The 21,035-nt window shown below is 55.6% G+C and overlaps 1 protein-coding gene across 5 annotated transcripts in view; it reads left to right on the plus strand.

Moving 5' to 3' along the window:
- The window catches only part of IQSEC1 (IQ motif and Sec7 domain ArfGEF 1), a 108,666-nt gene that overhangs the window by 23,838 nt on the left and 63,793 nt on the right, over nt 1-21,035 (plus strand). The window lies entirely within an intron of this gene.

Below are 21,035 nucleotides of genomic sequence, written 5' to 3' on the forward strand. Positions count from 1 at the left end.
TGGGTCGCAGGAGATGGATCCTCCGCGGCTCTGCGGATCGCTTCTCCAAAACCTTGCGGACATGGAAGGCGCGATCTGGGGGGAGGGGGGCTGAGGGTCTCCGCGTCTATACAGCTGGCTGCCTGGGCTGGGAAACATGAAGCCAGGTCGCGAGGGTTGCAGGGGGAAGCTGGCCGCCCCCCAGGACACACACTCTCTCCCTTTTCTCCCCCCTCCGCCATGCTCCCGCCTCTCCGCGGAGAAATCCTGCCACGGGTCCAGGGTCCGGAGCCTGCGGGCGGGAGGTTGAGGCATCTCAGGAATTCGCTGTAAGCCAGTTAGACGCTCTTGGGGTGGGCTGGATGGCTGGCCCCGAATTCAGCCCTGCCCCGACCCCTTGCGTGACCTTGGGCAGCCCCTCCTCCCACTACCACGTGGGCAAGAGGCTGGCTGGTAGTCTTGGGGATCCCCTGAGTCAGACCCCCAGTGTGCGAGGAGTGGGTTTAAGGGACTGTGCCTGGGGGCTGGAAGAGCCACTGCGATCTCCGGACCCAGTCCCAAATGGGGCAGGAGGCAGCAGGAGTCTGAGAAGTGACGATGGGGCTGTCGCAGGTATCAGGACACCCTGTTCCACCTGCCAGCCTGGGGGAGAGCCCTCATGAACCAGGGGGCTCTGAGTGCGGGAAAGCCCTGCCCTGCCCGAACTAGCTGCCCCTGGGCTGTGAGGAGGCAGGGCCGGTTGCGAGAGGTGTGGCCAGGCTGTCCCCCTGCCCCCCCCCACAGTCACGGGGACACCCCCCTCCCAAGTTTCTGCCACGCAGTTGCCCCTTTAAATTGCTAAGCTCTCGGCTGTCACAGCTGATCTGTTTCCAGAGCAAACGGAGCAGAAAGATGACAGTGGGTGTCCCCTCGCCCGGGCCTGTCCGAGTGATGAGGCTTGCAGGCCAGTGGTCCCCTCCGCCTGGTCAGCTTTGTGCGTTTAACTCTGGGCATGCTCCGTCATGGGGTGGGTGTGGGGCACTTGCTCTGCACTGGGGAGCCCCTGCTCCGCTCGGTGGTCAGGCACCACCAGACAGCGTGCGTGCCAGCCTACACAGCCCCTGGGAGCAACTTGGAACGAAAGTGACCTCTGGTCACCCTTCCCTGCCCCCAGCTTTATGCCTGGCTCCTCCCTTGGGCTGGCACGGTGGCCAAGCCTCTGAAACCATGTGTGGCCAGAGATCCCATGTGCAGCAGTTGGGTTTGAAAGGAGAGAAAAGCAGCAGCCCCAGACGCCCCAGAGACAGGAAAGGACAAGCTAAGAGGTATTCAGGGGGCCACAATGCCACGGCCCAGCCACTGAGCATCAGCCCTGGATGGGGCATCTGGGGGCCAGTCTCCTATTAGAGATGGAGAAACTGAGGCTAGAGAGAGGCAGGGACACATCCAAGGTCACACAGCAACCCAGTGTCCCCAACTCTCCAGCAGTCTAGCCATCCCTGGGGAGCTGCTGCCTGGGGAAGGCTCAGAGGACTCTGTGTTCCCCCCAGAGGTCCCTGCAGTGGAGGGATAAGGAAGGGGAACCCTGGCTCCCGCACAGGTTGCAGACATTAAGTAATCTTGAGTCTCGTGAGTGGCTCTCCCTCTCCCGTGGCTGCCTGCCCTTCCAGCACTTCTCTGCTCACCCCGTGGCTGCCAGCCCCACAACGACACCGTGAGCTCAGTCATGCCCCTGCCCCATTGTGCAGAGGGGATGCCAAAGCCAAGCCAGCACTGGGACCCTCTGTGTCCTCAGCTTTCCTCCAACCAGTGTTCTAACTGCTGGGGTGCTAAGCACCTAGGCGTCCCTAGAAGAGCACAACCATCCTTTGTTCTCGTAGTGAGCTCCCCGTCACTGGGGTGTGCAAGCTGGAGCTGAATACTCATCGGTTAGGGAGGCTATGAATTTGGCCTGTGGTGGGAGGGTTGACCAGATGTCTCATCACCACCCCACCCCGTCCCTCATAATTAGGGGGTACGGAATGGGGTTGCTTGCACCTATCAGGAGATGATGTTTCTTGCATGAAAGAGGCTGGGTGAAGGCACTGGGGCAGGTCCCTGTATGAGGCCCAGGGTTCCACCTACTGCCATTGCTCAGACCTGGTGTCCACACTGTGAAGTGTGACTCAGACCCGCTTCTGGGGTCGGCATCTTCCAGTGCCTGCTGCCTTCCCACCGGGCCCAGCCTTCAGCCTTGCCCGTCCTGGCTCCTGCAGGTATGCCCACCCCACCTGCGTCACCCAGAAACCTTTGCTCAGCCTTCACCCATTGGTGTCACCTCTTCAGCAAAATCTGCCCAGAGTCTCTGTGTCTGCCACCCCTGGGGGTCCCATTGTCACTGAACTGCGGGGGGCGGGGGGGGACAGCGTGCAGGGACATAGGTAGGCCTGAATGCAGGACACCCGCCCGCCACTGCGTGAGCTCTTCAGTGGCCCTACCACACAAGTGCCGGCTTGGAAAGGCAGGGTGCAGGCAGCCAAGTTCTCGGTGACTCTTCGAAGAACTGAGTGTAGGTGGCCGTCGGATCCAGTGTGCGTCCAGTTCACACCCAGCGAGCGTCTTTTAAGCATCTACTCCGTGCGCGACCTTCTCACGAGGTCTCACCTGTATCAGCCCATTTCATCTTCGAAACCACAAACCCGTCTGCTAATGTGTAGAGGGCAATATATCATTGCAATATCAAAGCAATGATGTCAGCTGCACGGGCCAGTGGGACCCACTGAGAATGCTACACACCCCCACCCGCCGCTGGCCGGAGTCTTTTCCGTGACTTGGGCCCTAGTGTCCCGACAGCTTGGCAGTTTGCGCACCCAGATGGCCTGGGGAGGCGCGGGGGCTTAGGGTGCTCAGAGGGGACTGACCCCGTGAATCCACGCGGGCTGTCTGGACGGAGGTAGGAAGGCTTGCAAAGGGGTCCTGTGACCAGGTACATGCGTTTGGGCCTCATGTGCTGCCTCTTTAGAAGGAAGTCCTGTCGGGATGACAGTCTCGTCGTCGTCTACCAGACTGAATCCCCTGAGGGCGGAACAGTGGCTGAGGCACCTGCGGGTCCCCGGCGCCAGGGGCTAATGTGAGGCTTTGCTGTGCTCAGCTGAGGTGGATCTAAACAAGAAAAAAGGTAGTGAGTTGTCCTCACTGGAGGTATTCAAGCTGCGGCAGTGGAGAAGACTCCTGTACCTCGGTTACGCGCGATGCCCTGGAGGGCTGGCCATTTTAGCTCCAGGGCTCCCGGAGCCAATGACTTTTTTTTTTTTTTTTTAATCTGAGGGCTTAGTGAAAGCTATCAGGATGGTAATATAGGTTTGGAAAAATGCTCAGTGCCAGGCTGTTTTAATAAAGCCAATTGCCTCGAGGTATTATGGGAACACTCCATTATCCGGCTGCTCCAGGGTTTGGACTTGGCCACAAGGGGCCTGAGGATTTGGCGTGAAGCAGGAAGGAAATTGAGAGTCTTACGGCCAATCCCGGAGCACTGGGGTCACTGTCGGCCACACTAACTTGGGAAACCCTGAGGTCAGAGCTGAACTCCTTGTTGCTTTAGACAAGTCCCTTCCCCTCCCTGAGCTGAAGAAGTTTGAAAGAGTCCGGAAAGCACTTTGGAAATTGTAAGGATTGGGGGCCGGGAGGAGGGGCTGAAGCAGCAGATCCTGATTGTGTCAGGTGCATGGACCAGCGGAGGGCCAGCCTGCCGCTGGGATGGGTTCCAGTCCCAGCTCTCAGCTTCCTAGCTTCCTGCACCTCCGCGAGCCTCAGTCTCCTTCTCTTTAAAATGGGAGTGATGACAGGGCCAATCTCCTAAGGCAGTTATGAAGGTAATTCTGGAAAGTGTGTCAATGTCATACAGCTAGTTTCCATTTTCTCCTTTGGCGATATTGAGAAGCCACTCAGTATTCCTAAGGCCTCAAAGTCCAAATAGAAATGCCAGCTCTGTTGATTTTCTCATTCAGCAAATATTTATGGAGCGCCTGTGATGATAGGCCAGGAGCCACACAGACAAAACGCCTTGCCCTCCAGGAGCTTTGATTTCAGCAGCAGGAGACGCAACAAAAAAGTAAACAAACAGAATTTCAGTGAGTGCTAAAAAGAATGGGTCTGCCCTGGTCGGTGTTAAAGCTGCTTTGCAATGGAAGAACTCTTCCATTGTAAAGGGGGATGAGAAGGAGCCCCCTCACCCTGTCTGCGCTCCGGGAGACCTAGATTCCAGTCCTGGCCCTGCTGGCTTCCCACTTGCTGTGCAAACTTGGGCAGTTTCCTTCCTGTCTCTGATCCTCGGTTCTCGTTTGTGAAATGAAACAGCAGGTATGCCCCTCCAGCTCCGGTGCCCTGTGTGGTGCTGCACTGACGTCTGCACTGCCGTCATAGCTGGGGTCCCTGCCTGTCCCCTCTGCGTGCCACACCACACGTACCTTTCTATTTTAGATGTGACAGGTAACCTGTCAAACAGAAAGGCGAAAAGACAGGCATACAGCAGCTTCAGCAGAAATAAGAGGAACGCACACGTTGTGAGACCACCACCCGGGCCCCGAGACGACGCGCTACCAGAAGCCCCCTGCCCCGCCTCGTGGGCTCCCCCTCAGCTGTTGCCCCTCAGGGATGCTCACCATCCTGACATTTGTGATAATACTGTTCTTCTTGTCGCTGTCTTACCACCTGTCTGAACAACTCTTTACCACATGGCCTTGTTTTTATTTTTTTTTTGGCAAAGTATTTTATTTTATTTTATTTTTTTATTTTTTGCGGTACGCGGGCCTCTCACTGTTGTGGCCTCTCCCGTCGCAGAGCACAGGCTCCGGACGCGCAGGCTCCGCGGCATGTGGGATCTTCCCGGACCGGGGCACGGACCCGCGTCCCCTGCATCGGCAGGCGGACTCTCCACCACTGCGCCACCAGGGAAGCCCGTTATTTTTGACTCGTTTATACGTAGACTTAAGCTGTAGATATTTCTCCAGGTCTGGCTTCTTCTTAAAGTCACGAGGAGCTGTTGCTTGTCCTCGTCACGGCCATGTTGTTCATATTCCACTGCATTGCCAGGCCACCGTTTATTATCCAGTCTCTGTGATGCACACACAGGGTGTCTTCAGTTCGGGGCTGTGTTCTTGAACCTGCCCACGTCCTAGTGCACGTATGACCTCCTTTCCGCCATCTGTCTGGAACTGGGCCACACAGGACACACATGTTCAATGTCATAGAGCAGACCAGCACTGTAGTCCTTCCGTCCAGTCGCCCCCCACTCCCAGCGGCACCACCTGTTGTCAGTCTCTGCCATCTTTGCTCTCCTGGTGGGTGTGTAATGGTTTTAATCCGCATTTCCCTGACTGCTGATGGGGTTGAGCATTTTCGTACGGTTATTGGCCGTTTGGATCTCCTCCTCGGTGAGGTGACTGTTCAAGCTTCTTGCCTACCTTGGGCTGTCTTTTTGTTTTCTTGTTGATTTGGAGGATTCTTTAGGTATTCCGGATTCCAGTCCTTTGTCATTTGTATATGTTGTAAATATCTTGCATTTTTCACTTTTCCTGGGGTCTTGGAATGAACATCTTAATCTGAGTTCTTAATTTCTATCAAATCTTTCACTTTATTTATTTATTTAAAATTTTTTTATTATTATTATTTTTGCGGTACGCAGGCCTCTCACTGCCGTGGCCTCTCCCCTTGCGGAGCACAGGCTCCGGACGCACAGGCTCAGCGGCCATGGCTCACGGGCCCAGCCGCTCCGCGGCATGTGGGATCTTCCCGGACCAGGGCACAAAACCGTGTCCCCTGCATCGGCAGGCGGACTCTCAACGACTGCGCCACCAGGGAAGCCCACTTTCACTTTATTTGTTTTGCGTTTTAAGAGTCCTTTCCTACCCTGTGGTCATGAATTCACCTTTTGCATTAGATTTTTAATCTACGAGGAATTGATGTTAGTAAAGGGCCTGAGTTAAGGGTCCCATTTCCCACACGCACGCATGCACGCACACGCACACGCACGCACACCCCATTTCCCAGCCTGCCCAGCGCCGTTTGGTGACATGTGTGTCCCTTTCCCCTACCTGCCCTGCCCGCCCCACCCCGCGCATATTCATACCTTTCCCGGGCAGGCAGGAGCCCAGGACCGCAGGCTCCGGCCTGGGAGCCCCGGCAGGGACAGCACCCGGGGGCAGGGCAGGGCGGCCAGCCCTCCCCCACTGGACCAGCTGCCACTCCTGACAAACAGGTCTGTGGGGCCCGTCACGTGTCCAGCTGGCGCTGACTCGGGCTCTGGCGGATTAAGCAGGGGCTCAGGGCTTATGACCCGCACCGTCCACTGCACAGACCCCCGTGAGGGCCGAGGGAGCTCAGCTCTGTGGGCTGCGGAGGAGACCCCCAGAGGCCAGCGAGGCTGCACTGTTTGCCTCAGGACACCCGCAGCCGGGGCACTGGAGCAAGGTAAGAGAGGGCCCGGGGGGCCCTGGCTGTGTCTTCCCTGCCCAGCTCTGGGAACTTCTGTCTGGAAAGTGAAATGTCCCCCCCTCACTCCCCCCGCAAGCTCTTTCCATCTGGGTCTATCGGGGGAAGCCGAGAGCCAGGAGGTGGAGGGTGGCGGCCGAGAGCAAGGACCTGCCAGTCTTAGGCCCCTGTGCACACTCCCCCGGGCTCATACACACACGTACACGCATCTGCCCACCGGTTCCCGAGGGACTCCGCGTCGTCGGGCCTGCCCACTGGGGGGGCGGGCGGTGGTGGCACTGCCAACCTCCAGTCTGCCTTCCAGATCCTGGTGCCTCCCCCCCGCAATGGCCGGTACCTTCGTGCTCCTGGAGTCTTCGGGGCAGGGAAGAGGGAGAGGAAGTGGGTGTGCGCTGAGCACCGTCTATGTGCCGGGAACCTCCCCTCCGGTGATCTTTATTCCAACCCTGCAAGGGAGGGAAGATTCGCCCATTTAATAGATGAGGAAACTGAGGCTCGGAGATGGGCTACGGCCCAGCTGGCGCCCGGGCTGGGAGGACGGTCCCCAGCATCTCAGCAGGCTGCCTACGTGACCCCGGAAGTCGCAGGCTCTGCTCACCCCCTGCCCAAAGGCACAGTCCCTCTGGCGCAGAGCTGCTGCTCCCTGGGGCTCTTTGAGAACTCCAGGTCCTTGCGGGGGCTTGGGGGGTGGTGCATCAGGGCGGGAACAAGAGCCGGCGGCTCTGGGCCCAGCTCAGCCTAGGCTAGCGGGTAAGACTTGGGCTCTGTCTCCACGTTCGTGCCATGGTGGGGTGACAATAGTAGGCCCCACCTCTCCAGGCTGCTCTGAAATGCCACCGTGCATGAAAGGGCTTCCAAACACGTCCACTCCCAGCAGGCACTCGGGCACTTAGCTTTTGTTTTTACAGGGAAGGTCAATACCTGAGTTCACTGCGTCCTCTGAATTTCTGAGCTCCTGTGCGTTTCTTTTCTTCCTGGCCTTTATGCATGCCTTTATTCCTATGAGTTTAATACTTGCTTAGGAAATACAGGCACGTGGCAAAATGTTCAACATTATAAGAGTATACAGTGCAAACGATGTATGCCCCCCGCCCCCTCCCCAGAGCAAACAGGATGAGCATTTTGGGGGTATCTGGTCAGAAATGTTCCTATGTATATATTTGTTCCTCTGCCATATTTTGAAGAGAGCACCCAGCAACTTGCTCTGCCCCTATCCTGTGACTTCCCTCTGGGCCTTTAAATCCACCCACCCGGTTAGAGAGCCTGATGGCTGCTTCCCTGCAGAAGGCACGCATATTTGTGGATGCTGGCACCAGATCTTCCTCGTCAGCAGGACTTGAGGGAGGCTGCAGCCTGGCACGGGGCAAACAGGGGGATTGTTGAGCTGCAAAGAACGGTCCCTCTGTGCCCAGGGAAGGCCCAGTTGGAGACCGGCTCCCCCTCCTCCCCACTGCAGCAGATCTGGGTCTGGAGCAAGGGTGGAGCCTGGGGACCTGGCTGAGGCCCAGCCTGCTGCCAGCTGTCCATCGGGTGACCTTGAGCCTCCTCTGGGCTCCCGACTCAATGCAGGAACCCAGGGCGCGTGGTGGCCCCAGTGAGTGGACCAAGGGTCTATCTTCTTGAGGACCCAGCAAGCCACGCCTCACCCATCCCGCCCAGGGAAGAAGTGCGTGATGGAGTTCTCACTGCTTCCTCTTGAGCTTTGATGGTGCTCTCCGGGAAACAGCCGAGATCAGCGCTAAGTCTCACTGATATGTTCTCTGTGGGCCTTGTGACTCCTGGACCTGCCGGCTTCTTATCTCTGCCAGGGAAAGCTCCCAGAGGGCTGGGGGCAGGGCTTTATCTCTCCCAGCCTCTGAGAAAGGAAGGCAGCAGGTGGCCACATGTGGCAACGTACCCTATGTGCGTGACTAGGAGGCTTCATCAGAAAGGCTCCCTGCCCCATTGAAGCAAGAGCAGGATCCACCGTTGGTGTCGGGAGGGTGGCCAGTTACCCAGTGGGGCAGAGGTCCAGGCGCTGCCAGTGTGCAGACGTTCAGGTTGTGCACTGCAGAAGAGCAGTTGGCAAAGGAAGAATGCACTGTTAGAAGCCACAGGCCTGAGAGGCTGTGTCCACCAGAAGAGGGCGCTTTTTCCAAATTCACACGCAGGCCCTGCATGCTCACTAGTGAAGGAGAGGTGCCTGGTGAGGTGTCTGCTCTCCACTCACGCGGTCTCCCTCTGCTCGGTTTTCTAGAATCTCCCTCCAGGACGCTGCTGGTAAACCCAGGGGAAAGGCAGCTCCAAACACTCTCCTCTGTCTGTGGGAGCAGCTTGGGTAAACCCAGCCCAGTGGATCCTCAGAGGGAACGGGGCCATGGCTCAGAGACCATGTGCATGCATCCACATTGCAGCTCTAGCTGCTCCTGGTCAGGACTCCTCAGCAGAGACCCTCCACTTTAGCATCTGTTAATACTCCCCACAAAGCTGAAGTATGAAGGACCCTTACCTCTGTGCCCAGCCCCTTGAGCAGGGCCACTTTATTTGTGAAGGCGTGTTGATTTGGGGACAGGAACTCATATGAACTCATCTCATGCACATATATTTCTCCAGCACCCAGTGTGTGCCAGGCTGGCAATAAATGGTGAGTCCCACAGACGTGACTTTTATCCTCACGGAGGTGTCCAGTGAAGGAGAGGGAAATGCCCCCACGAACAGCATGGACCAGGGGCTGGGAGGACTTGCTCAGTGGGGCCTGTAAGGAGGTCAGGCAAGGCTTCCTTGAAAGTGGAGTCAGGGGTAAGTAGGTGAAAAGAGAGACGTATGCACCCGGCAGTGGGAACAGCACGTGCAAAGGCCCAGGGGCAGGAGCCAACTTGCCGGGTATGAGGCTGGAGCCGAGACGGAGGGCAGAGGCAGGCAGAGACTGAATCCATGGGAGCTGTGGGCGTGGTGAGGAGTTTGCTGCTTATTTCTTAAGCAGCGAGGAGCCAGGGTTCGAAGCAGGTCAGTGACTTGTTAGATAGAAATGTCAGTGAAATTGGGTTTGAGTCCTGGCTCTGCTTCCTGCAGTCCAGCTGCCCTCCTGCTGTATGATGGGGATGGGGGCGGCAGGGTGGAGGGTGTCTTAGGTTGTGCCGGAAGGAGGAGATCTGAATGAGGAAGCTTACCGTGGGGTCCAGAGGCTGCCTCAGCTGCCCCTCTGGGCACCTGCCCCGTGGCTGGGCACCTCCCTGTCCAGGAGGCTTGGGGCTGGGAAGGCCAGATTGCAGTTCTCCAGCAGGGCGACAGGTGGCGCCAGCCCCTCGGAGGTGACCGGTGGGCTGGCCCAGCAGGGACCAGCGCACGTCAGGTGGGGTTGGGTCTAGCTCTTGTCAGGCCGGGGCGGGGCCACGCTTCCCCCTGCCCTCACCCGCACCCCAAGTGGCACCCAGACTGCTGGTTCGGTGGCTCCAGCCCGCAGTTGCCAGCACCCCGTCTTTCATCCCCTCCGAGGACCATCCATCAGTTGTGACCTGAGCTGACGTTTTAAGCCGATCTAAATTTGCCACCAAGCCTGACAGGGGGACAGCTGGGTGAAACCACCCTCTGCAGGGGAGTATTGCGGTCCAGATCTCCGCTCTGCAGCCTCAGCCAGTGAAATGCAGATAATGAGGTGCCCCCTCCCAGGGTGGGCGTGTATCAGCACACACTGAGTGCCCAAGGAATGTTGGCCCAGCCAGGGCTGGGCACCCAGGAGGCCTGCAGGGCCTGGCAGTGCCTCCCCTGCTCCACCGGGGCCCCCGCAACTGGCATGGGGGCTGGAAGCACAGGGAGCCGACGTGTGTTGAGTGAAGACGTGCCCTATCCACCCGAGGCTGAGCCCCAGAGTGGGAACGCTCACACCTGGCCCATCGCTGGTATCACATCCCGGCTCCCCGAGGCTGGTGTGTGATCTGGCATCTTGGGCAAGTGGTTTGGTCCTTTTGAGTCCTATTCCTTCTGTAAGATGTGGAAGGTACCCTCTCTGTAGGTGGAAGGATTGCTTACCCGATGGGAGTGCCTTGGAGCACCCAGCACCGAATTGGTGCTCAGGGAAGGGCACCCACTGCCACTGGGAGTGCAACCGGCCATCCCTGCCTCGGAACCATGGGTGGTCACTAAGGGAGACCAAGGGCAGAAGCTGGAGCTGCGATTGCAAGCAGCCTACAGCAAGCTGGCTGACCAAAGCAAGAGGGAATTTACTGGAAGGTAGCGTTGTCCCCAGACTGCCCAGGAAGGACAGGAAGCAGGCCCGTACACAGGGCCCCTCCTGAGGGCAGGGGGCAGTTTCCTCTAGGGATGCCCCCTGGAAGGGGTGCCTACTTGTCCGTGCTTGGGTGCCTGCAGGCAGGGCCGAGCCCCGTGAGAGGCCCACCGGGTGCAAATGCCCCCAGGACGGGGCACTGCGGGAGGGAAAGGAGGGATCCTGGAATAGGACGTGGCCCTGAGGGAAACCGCGCAGGCCCAAGCCCAGCACCCCCAGCGCTGGCTCTCTGTCCCTGGCCCCCGTGTACCCCGCTGTACTCGATATGGGTTCCTCTTCACCAGCGTGATAATTACTGGACACATCGCTGACATGGAACAAATTGTTGTGTGCTTGTAATTACAAATTACGTTTCTAGCACTCCAGGGGGTTCCAAACCTTGATATCTGTGCTATTAACACATAAATTACAGTCATTTATGGAAATTACCAGAGAGACCAGAATTGTCTGTGGATTGTGCTGTGTAAGAGCTGCTCATTGGCGGATGTGCTCCAGGAACCTGGAGGGGCCCAGCGTGGGCCTCGAGCTTTACTATTTCATGGGGTCAGATTCTATTCCCAGCCCTAGACTTTTTTTTTAATTAATTAATTTAATTTATTTACTTTTGGCTGTGTTGGGTCTTCGCTGCTGCACGTGGGCTTTCTCTAGTTGTGGCGAGCTGGGGCTACTCTTCGTTGCGGTGCACGGGCTTCTCATCGTGGTTTCTCTTGTTGTGGAGCACGGGCTCTAGGCACGCGGGCTTCAGTAGTTGTGGCACGCGGGCTCAGTAGTTGTGGTGCGTGGGCTCAGTAGTTGTGGCTCACAGGCTCTAGAGCACAGGCTCAGTAGTTGTGGCGCATGGGCTTAGTTGCTCCGCGGCATGTGGGATCTTCTCGGACCAGGGCTCAAACCCGTATCCCCTGCATTGGCAGGCAGATTCTCAACCACTGCGCCACAAGGGAAGCCCCCCAGCCCTAGACTTTTCACACATGGTCCCCCAGGTCGGAATCCCAGCTCTGCCACGACCAGCTGAGTGGCCTCCAGCCACTAACCTCTCTGTGTCTCAATTTCCTCATGGACTAAATAACGGGACTTGATGAGTGATTCCTAGAGATAGCGGCCGTCCAGCTGCAGGCACCCGCCTGCGTGCAGGAGGTGCCCCCGGGGGCCTTTTCTCCTCACTCACAATGCAGGAGGTGCACAGTGAGGCAGAGCCAGGTTTTGTTCCCAAGAGGACAGAGGGGACCAGGGCCCTGGAACCCCGCCTTCGGTCCCCGTGGCACCAGACAGCCCTCCGCAGCCTCAGGGTGCTGTGAATTCCTCGTGAGCTTCAGGGCGTTATTTCTTGCTGCAGAGAGCGTACTCTCAGATTCCTGGGTTTCTGGAACTGTAAGACCCAGGCCACAGGTGGGCGTGAAATGATTCCAGGTGAGCCGTAGATGCTGCATGGGGTGACACGGAGCCCGTCATACGAACCCGGGAGAAAGCTCTTCCCCTCCTGGAGTTCTTTTAGCCCCTCCGATTACACTGAGCCCAGAGTGTTGGTCGGGGCTAATATCTCTTTATCACTCCTAAAAAAGCTTAATTCTATTTCCTTATTTTATAGGAAGTAATGTGTCACATGGTTAAACAGTGAAAGATATAAAAGGCTACAAGACAAACAGTGAGCCCTCTCCCAGCCCCAGCCCCCCAGAGGTAAACACCACCCAGAGATACTTTGCGTGTCTATCAGCGTGGGGTGTGTGTGTGTGTGTGTGTGTGTGTGTGTGTGTGTATTCTTCTTCCCTTTTTTGTTAGGCACATACAGCATTCTAAATTTAGCCTTTTCACTTATAATATATCTTGTATTTCATTCCCTACAAGAACATAAACCAGCCTCCTTCTTCTGTTTTCTGGCTGCCCTCTGTAACGTGGATTCTCGATACTTGCTAATCTCTGTTTTAAAGAAAGACAGAGCAAGCCTCAAGCATAGGCCTTCTTCTGATAACAAGATCTGAGCAGGATTTTATAACAGTGTATTGGTTTGGGTGATTTCTTTTTATGGGAAAATTCAATTTATGCTCAGCGAGACTGGCTTTTCACAGATGGAGCAGATATAACGTGCGCCCGATACGAAGAATAGTATTAAGTAATTGGTATACAGGTGCTTATGTGGTTGTTGGGAAAACTCACCTGGGGATAAATCCAGGCCAGTTCTGCCGGCTTCCTCCCCAGCGACACACACCCACAGGATGAAACCCCAGCCCCATCCTCTGGCCTCATTCCTCACAGCACACCCATCCCCACACTTCACGCTCCCATATATGCTGTTCCCTGTACGTGGGGTGCCCTTCAGTGAACTCCCATTCATGCCACAAATCCCGATGCAGGCTTCACCTCCTCCAGGAAGCCCTCCCTGATGGCCACCCCATCAGCTCACAGTCATTCCTGCTTCTGTGCCAGGTTGATCCCATGGTTGCATTGATCACCCACTGTAGTGCCCTGGCAGAATACGAGATCCTCAAACTTCTGCAGATGTCAGAATCCCCTGGAGGGTGAGAATGTACATTTCTCAGAATTCCCAGCTCGGACTGCGGTTACTGCTGTTCTGGGACCACACTCTGAGAACTGCTGGTGGAGGGGCAAGGACACAGTGTTCTCCTGGGTTCTCCTCCCGGCTCCATCATTTATGGGCTGTGTGTCTCTGGACAAATTACTTACCCTCTGTGGGCTTCAGGGCCTCTGTGAGAAACTGAGATGTGACCGCACCTTGTAGAGAATTGCGTGAACGTGTTTGGAAGCAGGGCTGGCACCGACCGATGTGAGTTGCCTCCCGCCCCTGCCCCACCGAACTTCCCGAGGGCAGGGTCCACATCTGATGTGTCTCGGATGCTCTGTGCCTGGGGGGCAGCTGCTGGTCACGTTCAGGAACGCACATGTGCTGGTTATCTATTTATTCAAATAGTGGATCAGATGTTGAACATCTCCCGCACCCATTGATTCCAAATCTGTGGAGCCGGGTCAGGCTGGTTGAAGTCTTCCTCCCACCGGGACCAGAGAAGGGGTTGTTTAAATCAATAACATAAAGACGATTGCAGAGGGGAATGTTTAACCCACTTAAGAGAAGCTGTTGTTTTCGGAGCACTTAGTGGCATCCGTTTGCAAAACAGGCGTCCCAAGCGCTTGTTATAAATGAACGCTCTATTCGTTAAAGCAGAGGGCCACTGAGGCTCGGCTGGGCTGGCCCTTGGTAGCGGTGTGGGCATGACAGTTAAGAATCAGTGCCGCCAGTGGGGTGGTCCATGGCAGGGCAAGGCCTAGCAGCCCCCTCTCTGCCCCTTTTAGTGCAGGTGGGCCCTGCAGGTGAAACGCAGCTCCTGGGAAAGAAACCCAAATGCCTCAAGAATGGTCATTCGCTTTGCCCCAGGGCTACCTCTCTTTAGAGAATCTTTAGCTGACAGGTTCCTTAAGTACTGGGCACCCTGGTTATGAGAAGCAGTGTCTCTGAAAACCAGTTTCATGAGAAGAGGGGCGTTGGCTCAGACTGAACAGGACCAGGATGTGAGCGGGTAGCATGGAGGGGGCTGGCCCCGTGGCTGGCCCTGAAGCAGAATGAATCTGGTTCTACATGATTTGTTTGTTCATTGTTTATTGAGCACGTGCTGTAGACCAGGTGCCTTCCGGGTGCTGGGGACACCGTGGTGACGCTTCATTCTGGTAGAGGATAGACAGTAAACAAGGGAACAAGTAATTGAGCCAGATAAACAGGCGGTGAGATGGGCTTTAAAGGGAATCAGACACGATGGAGAGAACGGGGGTGTGCTTTACCTGGGGGCGGCTTAGGCTGTTCTCAGGCACAGAGAGTGGGCACGGAGCGGTCCTAGAACAGTCTGGAGCCAGTTTCTTGGAGCTGTCCCCGAGGGAGGGACTCGGCATAAGCATACCCCTCCCTCCCTGAGATCTGGCGGTGGCTTCCTTGTGCCACCAGCCAGGAAAAGAGGGTTGAGTGTGAGGGGCACTTCTGATTGTGTCCTGGTGCTGGCAGGGCTCCCTGACAGGGAGTGTGATGAACAGAGTAATTTCGGGGCTGAGGGGGCTCAGGGAGGAGACCATCACTGGTGAAAGCAGTTCAGCTTTTTGCTTCTGAATTTCTTCCTGATGTTGTCAGGCCCCTTGAATCCTGCAAGAAATCCGGCCAATGGCCATTTCCCATCCACTTGAATAGAGTCACAACTCAAGTGGCCGCACTTAGAAGACGCAGGTCTGTTTTCTGCAGGCCCTTTCCCCGGGGCTTCAGGACAAGCAGTTCCGCTCGCCTGGCTGGGCCCAGCAGAGGGATGAGGGCAGAGGGGGTGTTCCCCACGAGTGCCCAGACTGGGGAGGGATGCAGTGAGCACGGTCTCACCTGTGGCCGCCACCCCCATCTTCCTTCACTTTTATAACAAACCAGCATCTGCTGTGCTGCAGGGGTGACAAGTGCTCTGGGGATCCAAGCTAGGAGGTCTTCTCAGAGGAGGTGATCATTCTTGGCCGTTCTGTTGACTTTGTCAGTCACTGAGGATCGTCGTGCTAGGTTTGTCAGAGCTCCACAGAGCCACCCCATCCCATGTGGGGTTTTCTTTCTTCTTGCATCTGACCCTGTGTCCCAACCATGTGGTTCCATTATTGTAACCCTCCTGGAGGAGCTTTCCCAGGCCCTTGCAGGACTGTTCACCCATTTGTCAACTGTTGGCATTAATAACAACTGCATCGAATTTTTAGTGTTCGTTTAAAGACCACGAGAAAAGAGCTCCGTACACCGCCAACCACAGTGGTTCCCTACCTCTGTGGCTTCCTTTGCCAGAGCAGTGAGAAGGAGCTGAGGAAAGGATGCCCTGTTCTTGGCTGTGCCCCAGACTGACTTGGGGACTGTAGGACTCAGTTTCCTCATCTGAATAAGAGCGGGCTGTACTGGGTCACTGGGTGACTCCTTCCGGCTCTCAACTTCTAGGGTACACTAACGTTAAGGCCGCTTTCATCTCACCACTGTGGGTCAGGTCTTGGCCAACCCAAGTACCAGTGAGTTTTTTGTGGTTGGGACCCATTTCCCCTGGTGCCAGGACAGGTGTCTGGAACCCGGCCGGTTATGTGAAGCAGCAGTCGCACCTGAGCCCCACCACTGGGAGAGTGATGGAGTGCCATCGTCCCTGCCCTCAAGGTGCCCACAGTCTGGGTGAGGGGTTCTCGCTTAGCCCAGGGGGGTGGGGGCACTAGGGGAGGCTTCCAAGAGAAGGTGGCATTTGGGCTGGGCCTTGAAGGTTGAGTCAGAGGTTGCCAAGCAGATGAAGAGGGCAACCCAGGAAGTGGGAACAGCATAAGCAAAGGCACTGGGGCAGGAAAGTGCTTGGTGCATTCTGGGAGTCACCGTATGGGAGGGATGGTAGCTGGGAATGGGGCTGGCAAGAGTCAGGGGCTAGATGTCACCAAGGTAGTACCTGAGCAGGTAAATAGTCTGGTTCACGGTAAACAACCCTACACTACCTCCGGGTGACCGCAGGCTCCCAAGATAAGTTATCCCAGGGTCATTTCGTTTACTTTTGTTTAGTAAGATTAGGGGAGTCCGTGATTTGCAGAGGTTTCTATGAAAACTGGTTGAAATTTTAAAAATAACTTGGCACTTAATAAGAGCAGCTTTATTTACCTGGGAAATTTCTCCTCTGGGGGGCTGACTGGGCTCCCAGAGAGATCACGCTACAGAGTTCTCTGTTCTGTGCAGTGTCTGTGGTTTTTCATGGCATCCGACACTCAGATAAATAAGTTCCATTCCATACGGAACCCACAACTCACCCACACGCAGGCTGTATGCTGGACAGTCCCCATCCCTGCCATGCCATCCCAGCAGCGGGGGCTTGTGGCCTGGCAGGTAGGACGCTTGGGTCAGGGTCACTGTTTCTAGGACCTGGCCACACGCCTGCGCTCATCCCTTCGTCTCTCTGGGCCTCAGTTTCCCTATCTGTGGAGTGAAGGATTGGGCTGGAGGGAGGGTCACAGAGCTGTGGCTGTGACATGGGGAGGATCCTTTCAGTGATGCAAAGAGTAACTTACTAGCGATCAACAGACACTAGGAGAGAAGCTCGGGTGGGCTTGACCATAACCTGTTTTTATGGCTGTCATAGGACACGACCTCTCACAGAGTGGCCCAAGAGGCGGCTTCAGTACAGTCTGGCCTTTGGGGCCTCTGCGGACTGGCTCTGGTGGGCTTCAGAGTCTCCTAGAAGATGCTAGAAGACCTGTAGTCTCTTGGATTGTTACGTCTATCATGGATTTCTTCGTTTCCCTGACTTTTAAAAAAATTATTTAAAATTTTGCAAACACTGTAGTCCTAAAGTGCTCCTTCCTCCTTCCCACCCTGTGTCCCAAGCTTAGAGGGCAGAGCCGTGTCCCCAGGAATCTCTGGAACCCCCGTTTCCCTTCCCAGAGGCAGCCACCGTACCCATTTCTTGGGTCTCCTTTAAGAAACAGTCTATGAGCGTATTGTGCTACGCAAGCATACTAGTGTTCTGTATGTTTTATTGTCTGTACATGTCACACTCGTCTGCACTTTTTGTCAAGATGTTGTGTCTCAGACCGTTTGCTACAAGCGTGTACAGCGCTGCTGCCATTCTTTTAACGTAGGGCTCCTCTGTACCACAGTTTATGTAACCAATTGACAGATGTTGTCTGTGTCCTTCTCCGCGTTCTGCTGTTACAAACAACTAATACCCTTGGACCTGAGTCTTTGTGCACCTGGGCAGGTAGCTCTCTCTGTAAGTATGTGTTCCGAACAGTGGATGGTCCCATCTTGTGGCCATCTGTCTGAAGGTTGCCTGGCCTGGCCCTATCGTTTCGATCACCATCTTCCCCCATGGCATGTGGACTCTCTTTCCCAGATCTCGTCCACAGCCCTGATGCAGGGAACTGGGGGGTGGCTGAACAGCCAGAGAATTCACGTGGAGCTAATGCAAAACTCCCTCAGGGGAGCTTCATTATGTCAGGCTGACAAGCCTTTTCTGTGGAGAACTAGACAGAAATATTTCAGGCTCGCGAGCCCTAGTCTCTCTTCAACTTTGTTGTGGCACAAAAGTATCCGTAGACAATATATAACGGAATGAGTGTGACTTTGTTCCAATAAAACTTTATTTAAAAAAGCATGCAGGGAGCTGGACTTGCCCCCAGGCCTTAGTTGGCATTTGATTGATTTGCCTGGGCACCTTGGTGTCCCAGCCCTATAGTGGGCACAGGGGATGCTGCAGAGAAGGACGCAGGCCGGCCCTGCCTGGCAAGGACAGCACAGTTCCTCTGCCCTTGGCAAGGAACCGGGGAGCATTAAAGGGAGTTTCTGACTTGGATTGGGGGCCAGTCAGGGTGGCTTTCTGGGTAAAGTCACATTGAAAGCTGAAACCCAAGTCCTGGCTACCAGCCAGCACAGTGGGGAGTGTTGCTTGAGGTTCAGCAAGGGCTGGAAAGAGGAGCCAGACCAGACCTCACAGGAGGAGGCCTCTGGGAGACGGACTGCAAAGGTTGGCCTTTGGGGGCATGCGTGCCACATGTCTGGTCAGAGGAGAGCAAGGAGGCAGTGGAAGGCGGGAGGCTGTCAGAGGCCCAGGAGATGGGGATGGAGTCAGGTTGGGGGCGTGTGAAATGGGCCAAGGCAAGTAGGTTAGGACTGAAACCCAGGACGATACAGTGAAAGTAAACATTTTCATGCACTTCTCGCATCTTCCAGCCTTTTAGGTGGGCTCCTATTCATCTCTCAAGGCCCAGCCTAAATGTCCCTTCATCTCTGGAGCCTCTTGTGGGGCAGAGGTACGGGCGACTTCCTCCAGACTGTCATAACATCATCCCCGGGGACACTTGTCACGGCAATGTCTCCCCACTGTGCCTCACAACAGCAGCCTGGAATATGTGCTGATGCATGTTTGCTAAATTAAAGGAAAGGGCACGGTGGATTAGCCAGCGGAGAGGCGGCTGATGAGCCTTGCTTTACAGCTAAGGAAACTACGGCTCAGAAGCCTAAGCAGTTTGCCCAAATGGCACGTGTAAGGCTTCTACCCAGTCTAGTCATTTCTGCTCAGCAGAAAAGTTGGCTTTCTCTACCTCTCCAGGCTTGGCTTTCTCACTTGCCTCACGAGTCCTTAAATTATTAATCTGTGAGGAAATTAACTGAGAGCCAGAAGCAGAAGTCACACTCTGCAGGAAGATAAAAGGAGAGAATGAAGAGGCATTTGGTTTCCAGGGACTCCATCCTCTGGTAGTCCAAATGCTTACAGGGAGACTCAACGCCCTTTTTCTAAATCCCAGCCGGAACTATGTCGCCAAGACTATCCTGGCGGGCGGTGAGGCCCTGGGCCTGCCTGGAGAAGTGCCTGGAATTCTTGGAGAATCCGGGTCGTGAGGCGGTCAGAGCCCGTGTCTGGAGCGCTCCGGCAGCTGAGGGGCGACGCTCTTGGCTCCATTTATTACAGCCTATTTTTAGAGGGCAGTTCAAGTGGGGGTGGGACTTCTCCACCCCCCTCCCCAACTGGACTGTTTCAACCCTATCAACTATATCCCCTCCCATCTCCCCACCCCCAGCCAGCATGCAGCATGTGAAGGTCTTCTCCTTCCAGAACCCTATGTGGAGGGGCTTTTGTCCATCTTGATTCCAGCCATCCTAGTAGCCGTGAGGTGACACCTCACTGAGGCTTTGATTCACGTTTCCCTAATGACTAGTGACGTTGAGCAAATTTTCACGTGCTTATTGGCCATTCATATATCTTTTCTGGAGAAATGTCTGCTCAGGTCCTTTGCCCATTTTTTAATTGGGTTATTTGCCATTTTATTATTGAGTTGTAAGAGTCCTTTATCTAGTATGGACACTAGATCCTTATTTGATGCATAATTTGAAAATATTTTCTCTCATCCTGTGTCTTCATTTATTTTTATTTTCTTTTTTTCCGAATGATGACCTTTATTGTTTAAAAGAAAAACGCTCCCACGCGTCTGATTTCGCCTTTACTTAGGGCTTTAAACACCCAGCTGGTTGTTTGTAGAGCCGAGGCCGCCTGTGCACCCTGTAATTTTTCCAACCTCGCAGGTCGAGGCCCCGGCGGTCACGGGGTCAAACAACACCAGAAGGCCTCCGCCGTCTCCGAGACCCACTTGGGGACCCCTGCCCGCTCAGGTGGCGCACGGGACTTCCTTCGCAGGTCTTCATTTATTTCTAATGTAGCAAAGAAAACGTCAGAAAGGAAGAGGAGGCATGTGGAGATGGGCTGTGGATTCCTGCTCAGCCTCCCGCCTGGGAACCCTGGAGCACTAAACTGGCTCTAGGGCTTGCCCTTTCCCGGCAGTAAGCAGGGCCAGCCCAGCCCTCTCCCTCCACTGTTCTCCACCCGCCCCAGTTCCCCATCTGGGAATAATGCTCCTCAACGGGCCCGTCGCATCACCCCCTCCAAATGAAAGAGTCAGAAGGGCACAAGCCAGATGCCCCTGCATGCGTGGCTTCCCACAGCTTCCTGACCCCTGCAGACCTGCCAGCTGCCTGGCCCTCCAGGAGATGTACCTGCGGGTGGGGCGGCCCGGGACAGGTGGGGTTTTGATCGTGTCTTTCTGCTTGAGGTCTCCCAACTACATTTGGGCATTCCACAAGTGTGGGTGCTGGGCACTGTGCCTGCCTTCAAGGAGCCGGAGGACAGACGATACAAAAAATGTGCAAACTGAGAACAGCGAGGCGTGATTGCTTCTAGGAGGGAGAGCTGTGCAGCCTGGGAGCCTCTCAGAGTTAACCCCGGTAAACTGAGCCTCAGTTTCCTCTTCTGGAAAGTGGGGTCAGTAATAACTCCACCTGCATCACAATGTTGTCTTGAGGACCAAATGTCAGTAAAAAGCTCTAAAATGCTAATTAGTTTTACTTTAAGCTTGCCGTGGGGGTCTGGAAGTTGTCTCTGGGTGAGGGGAGGGCAAAGGGTTGGGTGGGCTTAGGGAGAAAGAAGCTGCTTCCATCAGATCCTCCCCAGAAAGTCCCCTAAAGGGTATCCCCAGCCTCAGGCTGGGACCCACTCCCCTATCTCCAGGGCAGGGGTGTCAGAGCCCGGACCCGCCCTGTCTGGGAAAGCAAAAGCCCCGTTTTGTAAACTGAGGCCAAAGTCAGGAGTGGCAGAGCTTGGCGCCGGTGGCAGAGTAGGCTGCAGTTGGCTGGCTTGGGGTTTTGTATTTGTTGTGCTTACACGCTTGGGAGGGACATATGGCTACTGGGGGCTCCGTCTTGGAGGGAGGGCGCAGTCCTCCCAGGAGAAGGCCTATGTCTGGGACAGGGTACGATGCCGCCTTGGGAGAATCCCGCTCCAGCTCGCGGCCCCGCCCCTCGCTCCCTCCCGCCCGCGGCCAG

Source organism: Neophocaena asiaeorientalis, unplaced genomic scaffold (genome assembly GCF_003031525.2).
Source record: "Neophocaena asiaeorientalis asiaeorientalis breed wild unplaced genomic scaffold, Neophocaena_asiaeorientalis_V1.1 scaffold433, whole genome shotgun sequence".
Lineage (NCBI taxonomy): Eukaryota > Metazoa > Chordata > Mammalia > Artiodactyla > Phocoenidae > Neophocaena > Neophocaena asiaeorientalis.